This window comes from Sus scrofa, chromosome 13 (genome assembly GCF_054392235.1).
Source record: "Sus scrofa isolate SSC_HxYL_T2T_F1_AM1 chromosome 13, Sscrofa_HxYL_maternal_Yorkshire_Landrace_v2.0, whole genome shotgun sequence".
NCBI classification, from domain to species: domain Eukaryota; kingdom Metazoa; phylum Chordata; class Mammalia; order Artiodactyla; family Suidae; genus Sus; species Sus scrofa.
Window position 1 is genome coordinate 49,177,454 of NC_139395.1, and position 19,862 is coordinate 49,197,315.

A 19,862-nucleotide genomic window follows, 5' to 3' on the forward strand; every position below is an offset into this window, starting at 1 on the left:
AGGCCCGGGTTCCCCTGCCCAGGGCCAGGGTGATAAGATGAGTTTGCACTGCAGCTGAGGAGGGAGGCAAGACAGGAGCTAGGGAGAGAAGCGAGGGAAGAAAAAGCAGGGGTCAGGAGAGAGGGGAGTAAGAAGTCTGAACCCAGGAGAGGGATCACAGCTCTGCCAGAATGGGGCTCACCCAGACTCATCACTGAGGCAGGAGAGACAACCCCACTTCACAGATGGAAAAATTGAGGCTTAGGGCATGGGGTAATTTGCCCAAGATCTCAGAATCAGAAAAGCAGCAGAGTCAAGATTAGATTTCATGGCAAGTTCCTGCTGTGGCACAGAGGAAACGAATCCAACTAGTGTCCATGAGGATGCGGATTTGATCCCTGGCCTCACTCAGTGGGTTCGGGATCCGGCATTGCCGTGAGCTGTGGCATAGATTGCAGACATGGCTCAGATCCCACGTTGCTGTGACTGTGGTGTAGGCCAGTAGCTACAGCTCTGATTCAACCCCTAGGGAACTTCCATATGCCAGTGGTGCATCCCTAAAAAGAAAAAAAAAAAATTAGATTTCATGGCTTTAGCCTTTTCCCTTCAAGATCTCAGGAAGCAGTTCCCAAAATGTGATCCCCAAGATACCCAACCCTGGCATTACCAGGAGGGAGTTTTGGTTAAAATGCAGATTCCTGGGCCAGAATCAAAGGGGCATGGCCCAGGGATGTGCATTTTGACCAACGCCCTGGTGGTAGTTCTGCTCTTTTATGGCCTTTCTGGTCTGACTTCCTAGCCCCACATTCTAGCTGCACTTCTGCAGTCCAGCTAATTGGGCTGACTCACACTGTCCCTCAGAATAGGACTGGGTCTTTCCCACTCAAGGCCTCACCCACCAGTCTCCCAGCCAGCACGGCCTTCCTCGTGGTTGGGATTTCCCTTTCCTTCAGCGCCTCCTCCTCTATCTGGAATAGTTTACAACATTCTAGTTCACTTTCCACATGGGTCTGCTTTGTTTTCCAATCTTTCCCTTTATTAAACAGGAAACTCCCACAGGGCTAGAAACTTGTTGGTTTAAACAATAAGTCTCTGAAATCCATGACTTCAACTGACCCTCCTGCCAACCACAAGTGGCAAGGCTAAGAGAGCTTTACAACGAGGAAATAAAGCCTTAGGCTGTAGCCTGCCTAAGGCCAAATAAGATTCAAAGCTGGGGTTGGAACCCAGGTCCAGTGCCAATGTCCAGTTCTTTCTGCTTTGCCCCTGATCACTCCAACAGCCCTGCAAGGTGGGCAGAACAGGGATTATGATCCCATTGCTCATATAAGCAAGGCCCAGAGATGGGCAAAGCACTCAATAAGAGCTTTACCCTGTTTCCACTTCTAGCTGTACTTGGATATGACCTTCTGTTTGTTGTTCTGTTCCCAGGCAAAGCCCTCATCCTAGACCCCTGGACGGGCCCCAGGGCCACTCTGGACCCAGGTGCCTCCTCTACAGGTAAAAACTCACCTCACCTGCATTGCAGCTGGCTGGAGACTCAGAGAGAGGGAATTGGGAAGCACCTGGACACACCTTGGTCGCCATCACTCTAGACTTTGTCCCTCTTATGAATCCCAGCTGAGGAAACATTAAGAGTGGAGGAGGGCTGCTCTGAGCCTGGCACAGGCCCAACCCCACCAAGGCCAAGTTAAACTGGGAAGGGTGTGGGGCAAGGAGGCCAGGCTGGTGTTCCTGAGGGGTTTGCCAAGCTCTACTTCACAGCTGCGGTCTGGAGGAGACTCAAGGAAGCTAAGGCCAACTCTGAACTTTGGGAGAGTCCTGAGTCACTCAGTTGGTGCCCAGACAGGATGGCAAAGGACTTTGGATAGCCCAAACGAAAAATAAATAACTAATATGTGTCAAACGTCAACTATGTGTCAGGCCTCATGCTTCCACCCTCCCCACAACATCTGCAATGTGTAGGGTACATCCAGCCCTGTTCCTGTGCTCCTTCTCTGTCTCAGGTTAATTCCCTTCTTTTCAGATCAAAAAGCGCCACAACTGGTTCTCCTTCTGCTTCTGCTCCTCGTCCTCACTCTGGGATTCCTCCTTCCAACACCTCGCCCCCCCCCCCCCCCGCATTACTCCCAGGGCAATTCTATCATTGGTAAATCCAAGCCCCCCTCCTCCAGGAAGCCCTCCACTGCGAAAACAAGGCCCAGGCGGGCTGGATCCTGCTTAAGATCCTGGTCCGTAACTCTTCGTTTTCCTCCTTCTTCTATATCCAAGACATCGGTTTTTACAGCCCTACAATCCCTCAGTTGGCCCTAGTGGCGCCTCCCCTCCAATTCTGCCCTTTTATGCCCCACAAAGGATTCTAAAGCATAGAGAAAATGGGAAGGGGCCATGGCAGTACAGGATGAAGCCAACCATTCACAGCCTTGCCCTTCGTCCTCCAGGCAAGCAGTCCTGGTAAGCCCTGGCCCCAACCGGCACGGACCCGCACCCTCCGAGCTCAGCTTCTCCGCCCCAGCCCGCCCTCCAGACTCCTGGATCGCTCTGCGACGCGCCTGCGCGGAGGAAAGTCCGCGCCCGTGGCGCATGCGCAGCTGGCTATCTCTGTGTATATTAGGACGGCCGGTTCGCGGCCTGAGGATACCCGCGGACAAGGGCAACGGTTTGGCTCGATTCTTCAGCTTGAGTACCTGCCGCCGCCGCCGCCGCCGCCTACTCCTCCACAGAGTACCCCGCAGGTGAGGGCCCGCGATCTGGGTGCGGCGCGGCCGGGGACATCCCCGCGTGCCCTGCCTATCCGCGCCCCCCTGTCCTGGCCTTGGGGACCCCATCCCCCACCGCTCCAATAGCCCACTGACCCGGGGTCAGCGTTCATATGCCCGATCTTTTGCCTAATCGGCCGCTTCCCTACTCCCCGTTTATACAGGCCGCTTTCGATTTCCTTCTTAAACCCCTTGCGTTATTCTCGGGCCCTCGGCCCCCGGGTAACCTCTTGACCTCCCCTTCCAGGACCACTGCTTTCCGCCAGACCCAAGGTACTCAAGTGTTAGCCCTTGCCTCTTCCCATCTGGCCTCAGCGGCGCTTCCCCTCGCACCCCTGTCCTTTCTTAGGCCCCCTCCTTTCTCAGTTATGCCCCCTCCTTTCTCAGTTACGCCCAATTCGCTGAGCTGTATAGGGGCATAACCTCAGGGAAATCCTGGTCTGGGAAACCTGGGGCTGGAATGGATGCCTTCGTAGGCTTTGGGCAGTGTGGGGACCAGGAGAAGATCAGGATCCCTGAGAGTCCTCTCTGCTTGGATGAATGACAGTGTGGCTTCTTCCCTGACCTCACTTCTCCACCTGGGTCTGTGCCAAGGTGTCTTATCTGCACTGTGAATTCTCCTTAAGGAGCCTGTGGCCTCCCAAACCTGTTCCTCATGTCCAACCCCCTTGGTTATTAATCATCAGTATTTACTGTATTTGGTAAAGTTGCTTTGCAGGTCCCTATGTATAGAGCTGGGGAATGAATTTGGTGACCTGGGTAGACTGCAGTCACCACTTCTTAGTCAGGTCCCTCATCGGTGCTGTTGTTAGACATTTTTGAGTGAGACTTGTTAGTATCCCAGGGTACCCTTGCTATTAAAAACTTCAGGTGACACCTGAACCCAGTGACCTTGGAGTGGTATCTGCCTGATTATTAACAAGTGTTGATGTCACTCATCATCTTTGTACAGGATCAGTGCATATCCTCTCGGACATGGAGACTGTGGTTCGCCGCTGCCCATTCTTATCCCGAGTGCCTCAGGCCTTTCTGCAGAAGGCAGGCAAATCCCTGTTGTTCTATGCCCAAAACTGCCCTAAGATGATGGAAGTTGGGGTCAAGCCAGCCCCTCGGGCCCTGTCCACTTCATCAGTACTCTGCCACCAGGTCAAGGAAACCCCTCCAGCCAATGAGAGTAAGTGTCATTAGCAATGAAGTTGGGGTTGGCAATGTTTGCATTCCTTACAAGACCCACAAAGCAGCTCTAGTCCACAGTACTGATGAGGGTCATGCTATCCGGGGTGTTACTGTGTGCCAGGCTCAGTTCTTTGCGTGGATTATCTCATGGAATTGTCATCTTAACCCCACAAAGGGTGCACTCTCAGTTTTCCCATTTTTAAAGGTGAAACAGTGGCCAGCTGTCCACCTTGTAGATTGCATGTCAGTGTCTGTTAGAATTCTTCTGTTGCCAAAGCCTCATTCACATAAACACAGAGTTAGAATGTTCTATTCCAACCTTCATTAGATATTTGGCCTTTTGGCTTTTTTTTTTTCTGTTCTTTTTTTTTTTTTTTCTTTTCTTTGAGACAGGGTCTTGCTGTGTTGCCCAGGCTGGAGTGCAGTGGCTATCCACAGGTGTGATCCCACTACTGATCAGCATAGGAATTTTGACCTTTTCCATTTCCGATCTAGGCCAGTTCACCCCTCCTTAGGCATCTTGGTGGTCCCCTGCTCCTAGAAGTTCACTATATTGGTGCCGAACGTCAGTCAGACACTGGATCAGCATAGCGCACTGCAGCCCAGAACTCCTGGACTCAAGCGATCTTCCAGCCTCAGCCTCCCAAGTAGCTGGGACTGCAGGCATGTACCACCGTGCCCAGCCTTTTGGCTTTTTTTAAAAATAGACTTTATTATTAAAGCATATTTGGGTTCACAGCAAATTGATTAGAAGCTTTAGCTTTTTTTTTCTTTTTAGGGCCGCATGGGCAGCACATTTAAGTTCCCAGGCTAGGGGTTAAATCGGGCTGCAGTTGCTGTCCTGTGCCATAGCCACAGCGACGCCAGATCCAAGTCACATCTGTGACCTACACTGCAGCTTGCAGCAACACCGGATCCTTAACCCACTTAGCAAGGCCAGGGATCAAACCCATGTCCTCATGGATGGTAGTCGGATTCATTACTGCTGGGGCACAACGGAAACTCCTCTGCTAGTTTCTTAGGCAGTCACTTATCTTACACATCTCTTTGTATGGCTTCAGATCATCTAGGTTGTTCCAGGCTAAACTGTCTTCAAAGTCAACCCTTCCTATATGTTTTTCAGTTAGGTTAGGTTACGCTGAGGTATCAAGTAACCCCCAAATCTCAGGGGATTAACACATGAAGATTTCTGTTTTGTTCATACAAGGTCCACTTTGGATCATTGGGGCTAGTGTCTAAGCAGTGCCCTGGGATTCCCCACTGTTGTGTCCTACAGCTTTACCTCTGAAATAGGTGGTTTGGGGTCACTGTTGGATGAGGGGAGAGTGAGAAGGTCTCAAACCAGCTCACCATTTAAAAACTTTTCTTAACAGTAATTTCAATTACGTATAACAATAATCAGTCTAGGGCCAATTTTGCTTTGCTTGTGTCCCTAATCACCCTGTCTACTCTCAGTGAACTATTTTGAAACTGGTTCCAGAAATATCTTTTGTAACTATCAGAATGTACCTTTAAAAGATATGGGTTCTTTCTAGAAGCACCATCACAATACCATTATCACACCTAAGAGATGACAGTTTCCTGATATCAAATATTCCCTTATCCCCACTAACTCTTTGGTATTATGGCCAGGAAGCAACACATAACATTTATTGGACAGAACTAGTTACACGGCTCCAACTAAATGCAAGGATGCTGTTCTTTTTCGCTTTTTAAAATCATTTTTTTACTGTGGCAGAATGCATATAACACAAAACTTAGCACCATCCCTGTTAGCTCAGCACGTTAGGAATTCAGCATTGTCCCTGCTATGTCTTGGGTTGCTGCTGTGGCGTGGGTGTAATCCCTGGTCCGGGAACTTCCATAAGCCAGGGCAAGGCCAAGAAACAAAAGCAAAACCTTACCTTCGCAACATATTTTTTTTTTTTTTTTTGGTATTTTAGGGCCACACCCATGGCATGTGGAGGTTCCCACACTAGGGGTCCAGTTGGAGCTATAGCTGGGGGCCTACGCCACAGCCACAGCAACAGGGAATCTGGGCCCTCTGCAACCTATACCACAGTTCATGGCAATGCCAGATCCTTAACCCACTGAGCGAGGCCGGGATTGAACCTGCGACATCATGGATGCTAGTCGGGGTCGTTAACCACTGAGCCACCACAGGAACTCCTCAACATTTTTGAGTATTAAGTGGTATTGAGTACATTTACGTTGCTATGCAGCCACCACTACCATCCAGTGCCTAGAACTCTTTATCATCCCAAACTGAAATTCGGACCCCCTAAATGCTGACTCCCCATCCTCCTCCCCAGGCCCTGGCAAACATTATTCTACTTTCTTTGTATGAAATGACTACTCTGGAAACCTCACATATGTGAAATTTGTTTAAGTTGTGATTTGTTTATTTGTTGTTTTGGTCTTTTTAGGGCCACACTCACGGCATATGGAAGTTCCCATGCAAGGGCTGGAATCAGAGCTGCAGCTGCAAGCCTACACCACAGCTCATGGCAACCCCAGATCCTTAACCCACTGAGCAGGGCCAGGGATCAAACCCACGATGTCCTCATGGACTAGTTGGGTTTGTAATTGATGAACCATGACAGGAACTCCCACGTTGTAATTTTGAGACACCCGTATCTTTATTTTGCATATAAATTTTTATTTTTTTTATTTTTTTATTTTTTTGCCTTTTCTAGGGCTGCTCCCGTGGCATATAGAAGTTCCCAGGCTAGGGGTCTAATCAGAGCTGTAGCTGCCGGCCTACGCCAGAGCCACAGCAACGTGGGATCTGAGCTATGTCTGCAACCTACACCATAGCTCACGGCAACGTCAGATCCTTAACCTACTGAGTAAGGCCAGGGACCCAACCCGCAACCTCATGGTTCCTAGTTGGATTTATTAACCACTGAGCCACGACGGGAACTCCTAAATTTTGTTTTTATTAAGATCAGAGTTAGATTTAGTTTTGTCTGTCTCTGCCAAGAGAGAATAAGGCTTTTCAGACTCCACTAATTCTAGGGAGCAATTTACCTTATAGGCTCTCTTAGGTGTGTTCTCTGGGTGTGGACTTATAAGAAGAGAATGTTTTTGTCTTTTAGTAGGAAGGATTTAATCCTTTGTAGGATTTCTTTTCCGCTTTACCATTGTTCAGGAGTTAGTTCTATTTTTTAAACTGAACAACCAAAATCCTCCTTTCTTATTTTGTCCCTAGCAGTAGAGTCCTCTTTTTTTCCTGGTTGAGTACACTGTGGCTTGTCCACTTGGTAGACTACCATGCAACCATCACAAATGATATTCGCAAACTATTTACTAGCTTAGGTAGATCTCGATAATGAGTGTGGAAGAATAAACAGGCATATACAGAATAAGTAAAACTTCCTTTATGGAAGATTTTAACACAGACTGTATGGAGACATCTTACTCAAGTTGTAGGAGAGCCTAGCAGATGACTCACAGGAGTATTCCAAGATGATGAAAAAGACTTTTCTAGGACAATGAACACATTTGCTCAAGGAGAGAGGGAAGTCAGTATAACTAGAAGCACAATTAGCAGCCAGCTGTGTTAAGTCAGGACCTTCAGTGCATTTAGAGAAAACCAGTAGTTTTATATGTTAAGCAATAGCAAGCCTTTTTGGTCAAGAATCTGTTTAGAAAATATTGGCAGAGAAAAAATTGTATGACCACTTCCAGTTACCTTCAGGAATGTGTCCTCTTATGAGATATGCTGAGTATTCTTGGGGTGGATTTATTGGAAATGATCCAGTTCAAGAATGCGGAACTGTCTAGAACTAGGAAATACTACTGTGGGGATTTAAAAGTGAGAAATACTATGGGTTTGAGAGGTAGGTGGCCTGTGCCAGTTAACTCTTCATGGGAACATCGTTTCCACTGAGGCAGATGAGGAAAAAGTTGAATTAGCAGAACCTAATAAGAATAAACTTGTGTCTGGTTCACGTCATAGAGTAAGTATGAAGTTTGTCTTTGAGACAATAAGAGAAAGAAACAAGTGGTTTCCTTGTGTACTGAGCGACCAGATGTGATGCTTCAGTTTTTCCATTTCCCCCCTCAGAGGACAAAACTGCCAAAGCCGAGGTTCAGCAGGCTCCTGATGGCTCCCAGCGGACCCCAGATGGCACGCAGCTTCCAACTGGTCACCCCTCCCCTGCCTCGAGCCAGAGCACTGCAAGCAAATGTCCTTTCCTGGCGGCCCAGATGAGCCAGGGTGGCAGCAGCGTCTTCCGCAAAGCCAGCCTGGAACTTCAGGAGGACGTGCAGGAAATGCATGCTGTGAGGGAAGGTAAACAGATGACATGAACCGTCTGGAAGAATGAAGAAGCCTTTGGCTCTTCCGGACCCTCAGATTTATGTATGAACTATTTTTAGGGCAGCATTTGTCAACACCTTCTTCATTTAGGGCCAGGGAGGAAAGTCGTAAGGTCATCAGGACAGATTAGAGGACTATATGACACAATGTGGGACTTTCTTTTGTGTATGTGTGTGGGGGTGTGAGGTATATGACCAGCTTTTACAGTAATTGGTTAATTTCTGCAAATACCCCACAGGCAGAAGCTGTTACCAGTGGCCCTTTGTTTCTTTCCCACCATCTGGTGGGATAAAAGATTAAAAAAAAAAAAAAAATGTGTTACTGTAGTAAGTGCCCATCTTATGACTTCCAAGCTGTGTATCTTCCTGGTGGTCATTGAGTGGCAGCTTTTAGTTCCATTTGTGGCTGTATCCACGGAACTCACAAGGTCCCCAAAATAGCTCACCAGGAGAAATGATACTTGTGGCTGGAGTTATTTTCTGTGAAGAAAATTCTGTGTCTCAATTAGGGTTGGGGTTGTGGGGAGCAGGTTGCCATGGGAAGGCATGCCAGCCAGCTGGAAAGCTTTGGACTTTAATGTTCCTCAAAGCTGGCTGATAGCTCTGAAAATAAAACCAAACAATAACTGAAGAAGAGAAGCTTCATATATGCCATTAAGTCTCACTTTGGTTATGATGGGCTATTTTTGTGAACTAGGCAGTAAGCCATTTTTGACAGTATATCTGGAAGGTATCATGAACTCAGAATAGAACATTGGTCCCCCTCCCCCTTGTTACTTTGGTTACAGAGGTTGCTCAAACCTCAGTGAATCCCAGTGTGATTAACGTGAAGACTGATGGAGGGGAGCCGAGTGGACTGCTCAAGAACTTTCAGGATATCATGCGAAAGCAGAGACCAGAAGGGGTCTCCCATCTTCTTCAAGATAACTTGCCAAAATGTGAGTCTCGTTGCTATTTGATTCAGGAGAGTCTGTAATTTAAACATACATCAGATGAAGCATGTACTTGTGTGGCGAGTTGTGCATTAAAAGCCAGGTCCCTTGCTTGCTGCAAGTAGGCACTCTTGGTCATGGTGAGTATCATCCTGTCGGTTGCCTGCCTTGTCTCTTTCTTTTTTCTTTTTTGCTTTTTAGGGCCACACCTGCAGCATATGGAGGTTCCCAGGCTAGGGGTCCATTCAGAGCTATGGCCGGGATCTGAGCCATGTCTGCGACCTACACCACAGCTCACAGCAACGCTGGGTCCTTAACCCACTGAGCGAGGCCAGAGAGCAAACCTGCAACCTCATGGTTCCTAGTCGGATTGGTTTCCACTGCTTCACAGTGGGAACTCCTGCCTTGTCTCTCTCAATACATACTGTGTGCTCACGGGTGCTGTGCTAAACACTTGCTGTATCCAGTGTCAGGTGGGACATATAGAGTCTCAAGATGAGGACATCAAGTAACTTAGCCGGGTGGGTACTTCATTAATTGGTCCAGAATCTCCCTGCTACCACATGACCTAGCTGGGATTGGAATCTAACCCTAGATGTGCCTCATGACTATCTGACTGTACCATCTCTTGTTCCATTTTTAGCTGTTTCCACTTTTCAGTATGATCGTTTCTTTGAGAAGAAAATTGATGAGAAAAAAAATGACCATACATATCGGGTTTTCAAAACTGTGAACCGGAAGGCGCAGTGCTTCCCCATGGCGGATGACTATTCAGACTCTCTCGTCAGCAAAAGGCAGGTGTCCGTCTGGTGTAGCAACGACTACCTCGGGATGAGTCGCCACCCACGGGTGTGTGGGGCCGTCATGTAAGTAGGCCTCAGCTTTCGGATACTGCTGGCATGCTGTGACAAATCATAGATGATTTATAGGGATTGGACCTTTGGCGGGGGTGGGTATTCAGCAGCTGAAAGTGTGATGTAGCAAAATGCTCTTCTTAGCCTTTAAAAATATTTACAGGTTACTTTAAAAACAAAACACAAAACTCTAACATGCAAACAGTTAGTGGAGTGCCTTTGTATGTGAGGGTTCAAGTTTATGGGCTCACTGACCGTGCACGTCCACTTACTTCCTACTTCTCCACAAGTGAGGGCTTCTTTTACACTGGGCAGTCTTGCACAGAGAGGTGTCCTTGCTTATAGCTGTGGATAGAGAGATACACATCTGGCAGCACAGGAGGAAAAGCTACTCCAAAAAGACATTACTTTTTAATGTAGAGCCCATCGTTTTTGTCCTTCAGGAGGTTTGCCACGGCTCCGGACTCTTGAGAGAGTTGCTGGCCAGACTCTCCAGGAGGCTCACTAAAGAGAGCCTGGTCCAAGGCTTAGTAATAGATATATGCTATGTTATGTGACTGGTCCGCAGAGGGTGTGGGGAACCACCATCCAGGAGGCTCCTCTAGAGCCTGATGGGTTATTGGAGAGGATGATGTTTGTCAGAGAAAAGGAGCCTTAGTGCATTAACTAAACTTCAACTAAGACTGTTAAACAAACTCTTACTCTGGAGGCGTCCTCGTTCTAGTGTTGAGGCTTTCTCCCCCCACCCCACCCCACCAGTCTTTAGGTGAAGACAGTTGAAACTTCTGGTCCCAGATTCACAGGGAGAGAGTTGCTGGATCAATACTATTTTCAGTCTCATAAGATTCTGAAGGGAGGATCTATTTGCACAGTATTCAGAACCATGAGATTGATTTTCTGTCTCTCCTTTTCTGCCCAAAGAGATACTTTGAAACAATATGGTACTGGAGCTGGGGGTACTAGAAACATTTCTGGAACTAGTAAATTCCACGTGGACCTGGAGCAGGAGCTGGCTGACCTCCACGGGAAAGATGCAGCACTCTTATTTTCCTCGTGCTTTGTGGCCAATGACTCAACCCTCTTCACTCTGGCTAAAATGATGCCAGGTACGAAACCTACTGTGGGTGCCTTAGGTTTTCTGGGTTTCTTAGTAGTAACAGGAATATTGACAGCAAAAAAGGCTTGCCCAAAGCACTCAATTATGATAGTACCTGGAAGCATTTGTTCTTGAAGTGAGCATAAAGTGCTACCTGTATGTTCCAAGTCCCAATAGAAGATGATAACAGAATCAGATTTAGAGGGCTTGTCCTTAACGCTCATTGCCTCCAAAGTACTTGGTGTTCTAAGAAAATACTTTGGAGAACTCTCTTAATCATTGGAGATTATCTTTTGGTTGAGTTTGGAGTGAGGCAGCCAGATTTAAAAGCAGATTAATTGCCTGCCACCAAGTTATTCTGCACATATAGGCCTTCTCAGAGAAGAAGCACTAGTTATTTTGCCAGGAAGAAACTGGCACGCAGTGTCTTTTTCCTACTGGGCAAAGCAGCATTTTCAGGGCAAAGTCTTTTGTCCTTGACTGTGGAGGAAATAATTTGTCCTTGAGGCAGATGGCAATTAAACAGCATTTTTAGGAGTTCCCATCATGGCACAGTGGTTAACGAATCCAACTAGGAACCATGACGTTGTGGGTTCGACCCCTGGCCTTGCTCAGTGGGTTAAGGATCCGGCGTTGCCATGAGCTGTGGTGTAAGTCACAGATGCGGCTCGGTGGCTGCAGCTCCAATTTGACCCCTAGCCTGGAAACCTCCATATGCTGAGGGAGCGTCCCTAGAAAAGGCAAAAAGACAAAAAAAGAAACAAACAAACAAAAAAACCCGCATTTTTATCTTGTTAGGCTGTGAGATTTACTCTGATTCTGGGAACCATGCCTCCATGATCCAAGGGATCCGGAACAGCGGAGTGCCCAAGTACATCTTCCGCCACAATGACGTCCACCACCTCCGAGAACTGCTGCAGAGGTCGGACCCCGCAGTCCCCAAGATTGTCGCTTTTGAAACTGTGCATTCCATGGACGGTAAGTCTAGATACAGCCCAGTCTGAAACTTTAAATGAAGTTAATGCCTCAACTTCTTAAAAGCATTGCATTCAATTTGTTTTTGTAATTTCTTTTCATTCTCTGCCAGGATTTCGTAGTCAGGGGGATAAACTTGGGTGAATGTAGATTTTCTACTCTGCCTGTTACTAGTCTCTAAGCCCCCAGCGAAGAGCCTGTAACCCTGAATCTGGGGGAAGTTAATTTGTCTCCCCAATGTTAAAAATATCTTAGAACATAAGTTGTTATGTTCTAACTCTTACCAAAACAGCAATCTGTGAAATAGCGAGCACTTAGAGCAGTCTGTGGTCTCTCCTCAGGGGCTGTGTGCCCACTGGAAGAGCTGTGTGATGTGGCTCACGAGTTTGGAGCCATCACCTTCGTGGATGAGGTCCATGCAGTGGGGCTGTATGGGGCTCAAGGCGGAGGGATTGGCGATCGGGATGGAGTTATGCCAAAAATGGACATCATTTCTGGAACTCTTGGTATGTATGCTCTATAGTCTGTAATCTGCACCAAAATCATTATCCTAATAAGGCCAAGAACTTCTGGCCTAAAGGGTCAGGTGAGGAGATTGTATGATAGCATCTAAAACCGGGGCTGCTTTTTCGGTGAGTTTTTATTTTCTCAGTGAATGGCACAGCTTAGCAGAATCCCGAGTTGTGGACGCATGGACCCCACAATCAAGGTACATCTCCCAGGCTAACATGACAGAAGTAGCACTTGCCATCTGAGCTCATTCCAAATGTATTGTGGCTCTAGCTATATGCCATGGCAACAGCCATTACTCTTTATCGTCAGATTGTTCCCTTATATTAACAAAAAAGAATTGCAGTGCTGTTCAAGACCTGCAGGTTCAGGCATCCTATCGTGAGGCGTTGAGCTCTGTGCCTACTGAGTAGGAAGTTTCTAGTACATCAGCTACTTTGCATTTCCTCTGTTCCTCCTAGTTGAGAGGCAGTGTCTCTTGGAGTCAAACTCCAGACTCCTCCAGACTCCATAGCCATGCTACCTTCTGTGTGTAAATCCTGCCTCTATAACTCACTAGCTGTGTGACCTTCAGTTGGTAGTTAACCTCTCTGTGCCTCAGTTTCCTCATCAGTGTAATGGAGATAGCAGTAGAATCTGTCTCCCCTTGGAGAAGATAAAAGGACTGTGTGCAAACAGTTACTTAGGCGGTTACTGTAGACACAGTCTCTTTGTCTATGAGGTGAAAATGTAAACTGTAGAAATTTGAAGATTTCAAAAGTTAGTAAGGCAGTTGGAGACCCATGTAGCAGATAGCCGAGATGCCGGTGTACAGCCTGCACTTAGTAAAGGAAGGGCCGGCAGAAAGCCCTTTAGCACTGTCAAGGGGCATGAGAGCTGCATGCAGACCAGGAGAGCCTGGGTTTGGCAGGGCAGAGCCCTGCCAGGAGGAGAGCTCTTGTTCATGCGTCCTAATTTCAGCAGCCTTTGAGCTCTTGTGACGCGGGCTCCTTGAGGTATGGTCTTTGTGAGGGGTCAAAGGCTGGAAAAGAAAAATTTTCCACTCTTAAGAGCTTACAAAGAATGTTAAGTACAGAACATAATGTGAAGAGTGAGGCGGACTCTTCTGGAGTTGTTAATCCTGAAACTTGAGATAACCGATGATGCAAGGGGACTTAGAATTGAAAAATGAAGCTGGTCCTCAATCAGCCTAACAGGTTCCGAGTTTTCCTGTCTGGCAGATGTTCCTTGTCAGAGTTTTGCTATTACTTGCATAGAAAATAATACCAGTCCTGCCACAACAGCTAATATCTTTGCTGGGTGACCTTCCGGCCTCAAGGGGAACCTGGAGCAGCCAATGGAAGAGAGGGGGCAGGAGGCAGGAGGCGCCTGGGCTGCTGGGGCCAGCTGCCCTGCCAGGCCTGGTCTGCGGATCTGCGTTTAGATCCTGGTCAGACCCCAGCTTGGCCCCTGTGACTTTGGACAAGACTCTTTCATAAGGTCCTCAGCTTTTTCCCATTAGGCAATGGGCCGGCATCCCTTTATTTGTGTCTGAGGGCAAATAAAGAAGAGGAGAAGGCAAGTGCTCTGAGGCTGTGCAGCACCTGGCTCTGCACACTTAGGGCAGTTGCGGTAGTAAACAAGCTGTCTCCTCCCAGGCAAAGCCTTTGGCTGTGTTGGAGGGTACATCGCCAGCACGAATTCCCTGGTTGACACCATCCGGTCCTACGCGGCTGGCTTCATCTTCACCACCTCCCTGCCACCCATGGTGCTGGCTGGAGCCCTGGAATCTGTGCGGATCCTCAAGAGTGCCGAGGGCCGGGCCCTCCGCCGCCAGCACCAGCGCAACGTCAAGCTCATGAGGCAGATGCTGATGGACGCCGGCCTCCCAGTCATCCACTGCCCCAGTCACATCATCCCTGTCCGGGTAATGACCTGCCTGTGACTGGACTCGCTGGGGGCCAGGCCTCTGGGCTTGTCATGAGATATTCTGGTTCACACCTTCCTGAAGTTAGGCTGCAAAAGGGTGACTGCCAGGACAGGGGGCTGTAGGCAATGGCCCTCTGCCGTGTTTCTGCCTTTGGTTGACTTCACAGTGAGAACGAAGCCTTTGAACCCAGCAGGCTAGAGCAGAGGTTCGTTCTCCAGAGTGCTGGCCTTGACAGGGTAAACACAGAGCTTATATCTGGAAGGCTCCAGAAGCCTGAGCTTGGCTGGCTTTGAAGTCTGGCTTTCTATTCCTTCAATTTTGAAATAGGTCTTGTTCTTCCCACTACAACGGGTAGCCCTGTTGGTGTCACAGTTGAGTTTGTCTGATCAGTAGAGCTGGTATAGCCAAAGCTGCCTTCACCCCCAGTTTACACACATCCTGTTGCCTTCATTCTGGCTCACAGAACCTCCCCCTTTCCCCATTCGGAGCCTCGGTGGGAGATCAGGGTGAAATTAACTTCTAATATGGTTTCAGTTCTCGGGTTGGTAGCAAACAGCACTGGCCCCTTTCAGGTGCAGGTGCCCGGACAGCGCTTTACCTTCCCGCCAGGCTTGCATATGTGGCTCGAGCCCGAGCCACCTGGGCCTGCGTCTGTTTGTTTCTGCTAAGAGGGGGTCCATCTTGTTCTGACCTTGCCTTCTGTTGTGCTCACACTTAGGTTTCAGATGCTGCTAAAAACACAGAGATCTGTGATGAACTAATGAGTAGATACAACATCTACGTCCAAGCGATCAATTACCCCACGGTGCCCCGGGGGGAAGAGCTGCTGCGGATCGCCCCCACGCCCCTCCACACCCCGCAGATGATGACCAACTTCGTTGGTGAGTCCCTAGCGCCTCGAAGCGGAGTCGCAGGAAGCTGTCTGCAGTGTTTATACCTTCAGAGGCATTCAGATTTGTCCCTATTTTTTCCAAGTGATTAAGAGTGTTTTCAGATGGCACGAAACTGTAAAGACACTTAGTTGTTTGCTTCCCTTCAGGAAGGTGCAGTCATTTGGGAAGCTCTGGGGGAGCCTGCTCACCACTCACTGCTCCCGTGCCCCCTTGTCTGAGTGACGCCAAGATGCCTGGTAACGGCTATTGCAGGAGAGATGCCGCTGGAGGCCTGGGTCTGCCGGGGCCTCCAGAGCTGGGCTCTGCACTTCTATTTCCTGAACCAAGTCCACACCTAACCTCTTGTACTGACAGTCACTGTTGAGCATTTTATATTCTCACAGTCCTGTAAAACCCAGTCCTCCACCCGGTGTCCCCATAAAGGTAGACTGAAGAGGCTGCTCATGGTTGCCTCTGCCCTCTTGAGCCCTCACACACACCCCCACCCCCACCCCCACCTGAGGGAGTTCCCCTGCCTGGAGGGCTGCTCTGCTAGGAATGCTCAAGTCAGTGCAGCCAGCCCTGTGGGAGCAACTTCTTCCCTGAGGCATGTAAAGTAAAGCCAGTGGTGGGTTTTGTTTCTCTATTATTACTCCTCTTATAACAGCCGGTTGAGACAGAATTCACATACCACAAATTCCACCCTTTCTAAGTATACAGTTGAGTGTTTTTTAGGTAATGTGCCGCCCTCACCACTCTGATTCCAGTTCATTTTTATGACCTCAAAGAAACCGCACACCCCTTAGCAGCCACTACCCATCCCCCCTTCCCCAGCCCCCTGTCAGCCATCAGCCACCACCACAATTTCTGTCTCTGTGGACTTGCCTGTATGTTAATGTTTGATGTAAGTGGAGTCATACAGTACATGGTCTTTTATGCTTGGCCTCTTTCATAGCACAGCAAAGTTCATCCGTGTTGTAGCTTGAATCAGCACTTTCTTTCTTTGTATTACCAAATAATCCTCCTTCGTACAGATAGAGCACATTTCGTTTATCCATCAATTTACAGATGTTTTGGAGTTCCTGCTATAGCATAGTGGGTTAGGGATCTGGTGTTGCCACAGCTATAGTTGGGATTTGATCACAACTTCGGCCAAAAAAAAATTTATGGACGTTTGGGTTGTGTCCCCTTTGGATTGTTGTGAAAATTATGCCACTGTGAACATGGGTGTTCAAGGTTTTGTTGGGGGGTGTATTTCCATTTCTCTTGGGTATGTAGTTCCTTGAATTTTTAAAAATTGTTTCTCTTCACAGACAATCTGCTGGCTGCATGGAAGCAAGTTGGGCTGGAACTCAAGCCACATTCCTCAGCTGAGTGCAACTTCTGCAGGAGGCCACTGCATTTTGAAGTGATGAGCGAAAGAGAGAAATCCTACTTCTCGGGTATGAGCAAGTTGGTGTCTGCTCAGGCCTGAGTGTGCCACAACCTCAGTTACTCCTCCTGAGCCCAGTCCAGGCCATGTTGCATCCACATAGTCTCTCCAGAGTTGTCTTTGTATGTGAATTAAATTATATTAAATTTTAATCTATGGTAATCACATAGTCCTGAAAATAAATTCTTGTCTAAGTCATGGGTCCTCCTATTACTGGCTCCTGAATCAAAAAATCATTTTCTTCATCCCTTTAAACTTGGTCTATGTTGTTGAGTTGTATGAAATGTGTGAAAATATCCTGGTCTTCTGGGTGTGGCTTCAGAGCCTGCCCGGGTGGCAGGACCTCCCAGTCCATGACAAGCCAGCAGCTTGCATGCGCATGTGTGGCTGCCTAAGGCCGCCCAGCTGTACTCCAGTGGCTCTGAGCAGCCACTGTTTAACTCTGAGTCTCCCCCTCAAACCTAAGGCAGCAGCAGGGCAGTTAGCGCTGCCCAGCCATCCCGCTGTGACTGCCTCCCTTCCTCTTTCCCTTCCCAGCCACTGCCTCGCCTCACACTTCCCTGTGAAAGTCAGGTTTGTCTGTCACCAGCAGGTCCCCAGGCACCTGTCCTGTACCTGTAATTGCATCCCTTCCAGTGGAAGTGAAGGCCTTCGTGCTCCTTACCGTGGCTGCTGCTGCTGCTTGTGTTCTGGGTCCCACTGCTTCTGGTGCGTTCCTGTGACCATCTCTTGTCTTCTGTGTCATGAATTTCTCCCCATTGGCCTGCAGCAGGCACTCATCCATCCTAAGGACAAACAAGCTCTCCCCTGTCTCTACCCCCATCTAGCTACTGCCACATCCCTCTGTTCTGCCCCCTTTCTGCTTGGCCCTCCCCACCTGGTCTTTTGTGCTGTTCCTTGTGGAGACCTCCCTCTTCTGGATGCATCTTGCCTCGTCCTGCCAAATCCAGTGGCCCGTTTTGTTTTCCCTCACTGGATCGCCCAGTGGTATTTGAGGTGGTTTGTTGTCTTTGGCCTTTTTACAGCTTTCTCTAAGCTTCCATGCCACTCACCTTTCCTGATTTTCTTAGTCCTTCCTGAGCTGGTCCTTCTCTGAATGTTGGGCACCCATTGGGTTCCTACATAACTTAACCCTTCCCGCCCCCCCACCCCAGGTCTTCAGTTCCAGCTGTAGGTCGCAAGCAAGCACAGGCCCCACATGGCTCCTGAGGGACCCTGGGTCTGCCCGCTCCTCCCCCACTGCCCGTCCCCTCATTTCCCCTCGTCTACCCAGTTACTCCAGCCTGACATGTGGAAGTCAGCTCTGTCTTCCCTTCATGTGAGACTTGTTAACAGGTCCTGTCCGCTCTACCTTGAAGGTACATCTATCTCAGGCCAGGCCACTTCCCGTCACCTCCACTGCTACCATCACACTGGCATCAACCCTGGTCTCAACCCCACACAGCAGCCTGAGAGAAGGTTTAAAAATATAAATTCCCTCCCCTGCAGAAAACTTTTTGGGGTCTTCCAGTGGCACTCATTAAATTCTAGATGGTCATGGGAGCTGACAGCATTCTTGGGGGTCAGGATCCCATCCAGCTCTCCAAGCTCATCCCCACCCCACCCTTACCTGTTCATGCTGCCTCACGTGTGGGCGGGCGCATGCGCTTGGGTCTCAGCTGCCCAAGAAGCTTCCAGGCCTTGATGTTGGCCCTTGTTTCTCTCCTGGATTCCCCTTCCCTGAACTGTGGTGTAGCTGCCTCTCTTCACACAGGACAGGGGTCTGAGAGACTTTCCCCGGACCCCAGGCCAAGGCAGCCCCTCCTGAGTTCTCACCATCGCTTGGCCTCCCCCACCCCCTGTCCCTGGCTGCCCTTCAAACCCCTGGTCGCCACCCCTGTTGATGCTTTCCCTGTTGTTCTCAACCCTGTCTCCTCAACACTGTGCACAGTACCTGATACACTGGATGCTGAGCAAATGTGCTGAGTGAAAGAAAGGGGACTGTCTCAGCTCAGGCTGCTATAACTAAACACCACAGACCACAGAGAGACGTGTCCTCACTGTTCTGGAGGCTGGAGGTCAAGGCACCATCAGTTTTGGTGCCTGGTGGGAGCCCTCTTCCTGGCTTGCAGACAGCTGTCTGCTCACTGAGTGCATGTCCTTTCCCTCTTCCTCTTTTTTTTTTTTTTTTTTTTTTTTTGGTCTTTTTTTAGGGCTGCGCTTGCTGCATATGGAGGTTCCCAGGCTAGGGGTCGAATTGGAGCTATAACTGCCAGTCTACATCATGGCCACAGCAATGTGGGATCCGAGCCGCATCTGCAACCTACACCACAGTTCAGGGCAACGCCAGATCCTTACCCCATGGAGCGAGGCCAGGGATGGAAACTGCGTCTTCATGGATGCTAGTCAGGTTCATTTCTGCTGAGCCCACAATGGGAATGCCTCCCTCTTCCTCTTCTTAAGAAGAGGAAGACACTAATCCCACCATGAAGGGTGTGCCCTGTGCCTTAATCTAAATCTAATTACCTGCCAAAGGCCTAAACTCCAACTGCTATCACCTGGGGGTTAGGGCTTCGACTGATGGGAGGATACATTCAGCCCATAACAGGGACCCAGGGGGAGTTCCCCATGTGGCTCAGTGGTAACAAACCCAACTAATATCCATGAGGATGTGGGTTTGATCCCTGGCCTTGTTCAGTGGGTTAGGGATCTGGAGTTGTTATGAGCTATGGTATAAGTCACAGATGCGGCTTGGATCCTGTGTTGCTGTGGCTGTGGCTAGTCCGGCAGCTGTAGCTCTAATTTGACCCCTAGTCTGGGAACTTCCCTATGCCGTGGGTGCGGCCCTGAAAAGCAAAAAACAAAAAACCAGGACCATGGAGGACACCCAAGGCTACTGTGCCAGAAAGAATAGCTGAGCTGAAGAAACACCAAAGAGTTGGAGGGCCCGTCTCCTGACCCCACCATCTTTCAGCTCTAGAGAGGCGGATGCTAGCTCCTTTCCGGACCGAGCTGGGCTCCACCACTGCCCAAGAGGCTGGGGTGGGCACTGAGAGAGGTCGCCAA

At 49.0% G+C, this 19,862-nt stretch overlaps 1 non-coding gene and 1 pseudogene across 2 annotated transcripts; one reads left to right on the forward strand and one right to left on the reverse strand.

Moving 5' to 3' along the window:
* Nucleotides 1-2,683: 2,683 nt before the first annotated feature.
* ALAS1 (aminolevulinate, delta-, synthase 1 pseudogene) lies at nt 2,684-16,859 on the forward strand (annotated as a pseudogene). Its single transcript, NR_029391.1, is given in 11 exon segments — nt 2,684-2,714; nt 3,691-3,912; nt 7,984-8,211; nt 9,026-9,175; nt 9,813-10,035; nt 10,945-11,129; nt 11,918-12,097; nt 12,436-12,600; nt 14,242-14,510; nt 15,232-15,394; nt 16,699-16,859. The product of NR_029391.1 is annotated as an aminolevulinate, delta-, synthase 1 pseudogene (transcript).
* LOC146397332 (signal recognition particle RNA) lies at nt 4,299-4,598 on the reverse strand. The gene has a single exon (XR_014825376.1).
* Nucleotides 16,860-19,862: the final 3,003 nt, after the last annotated feature.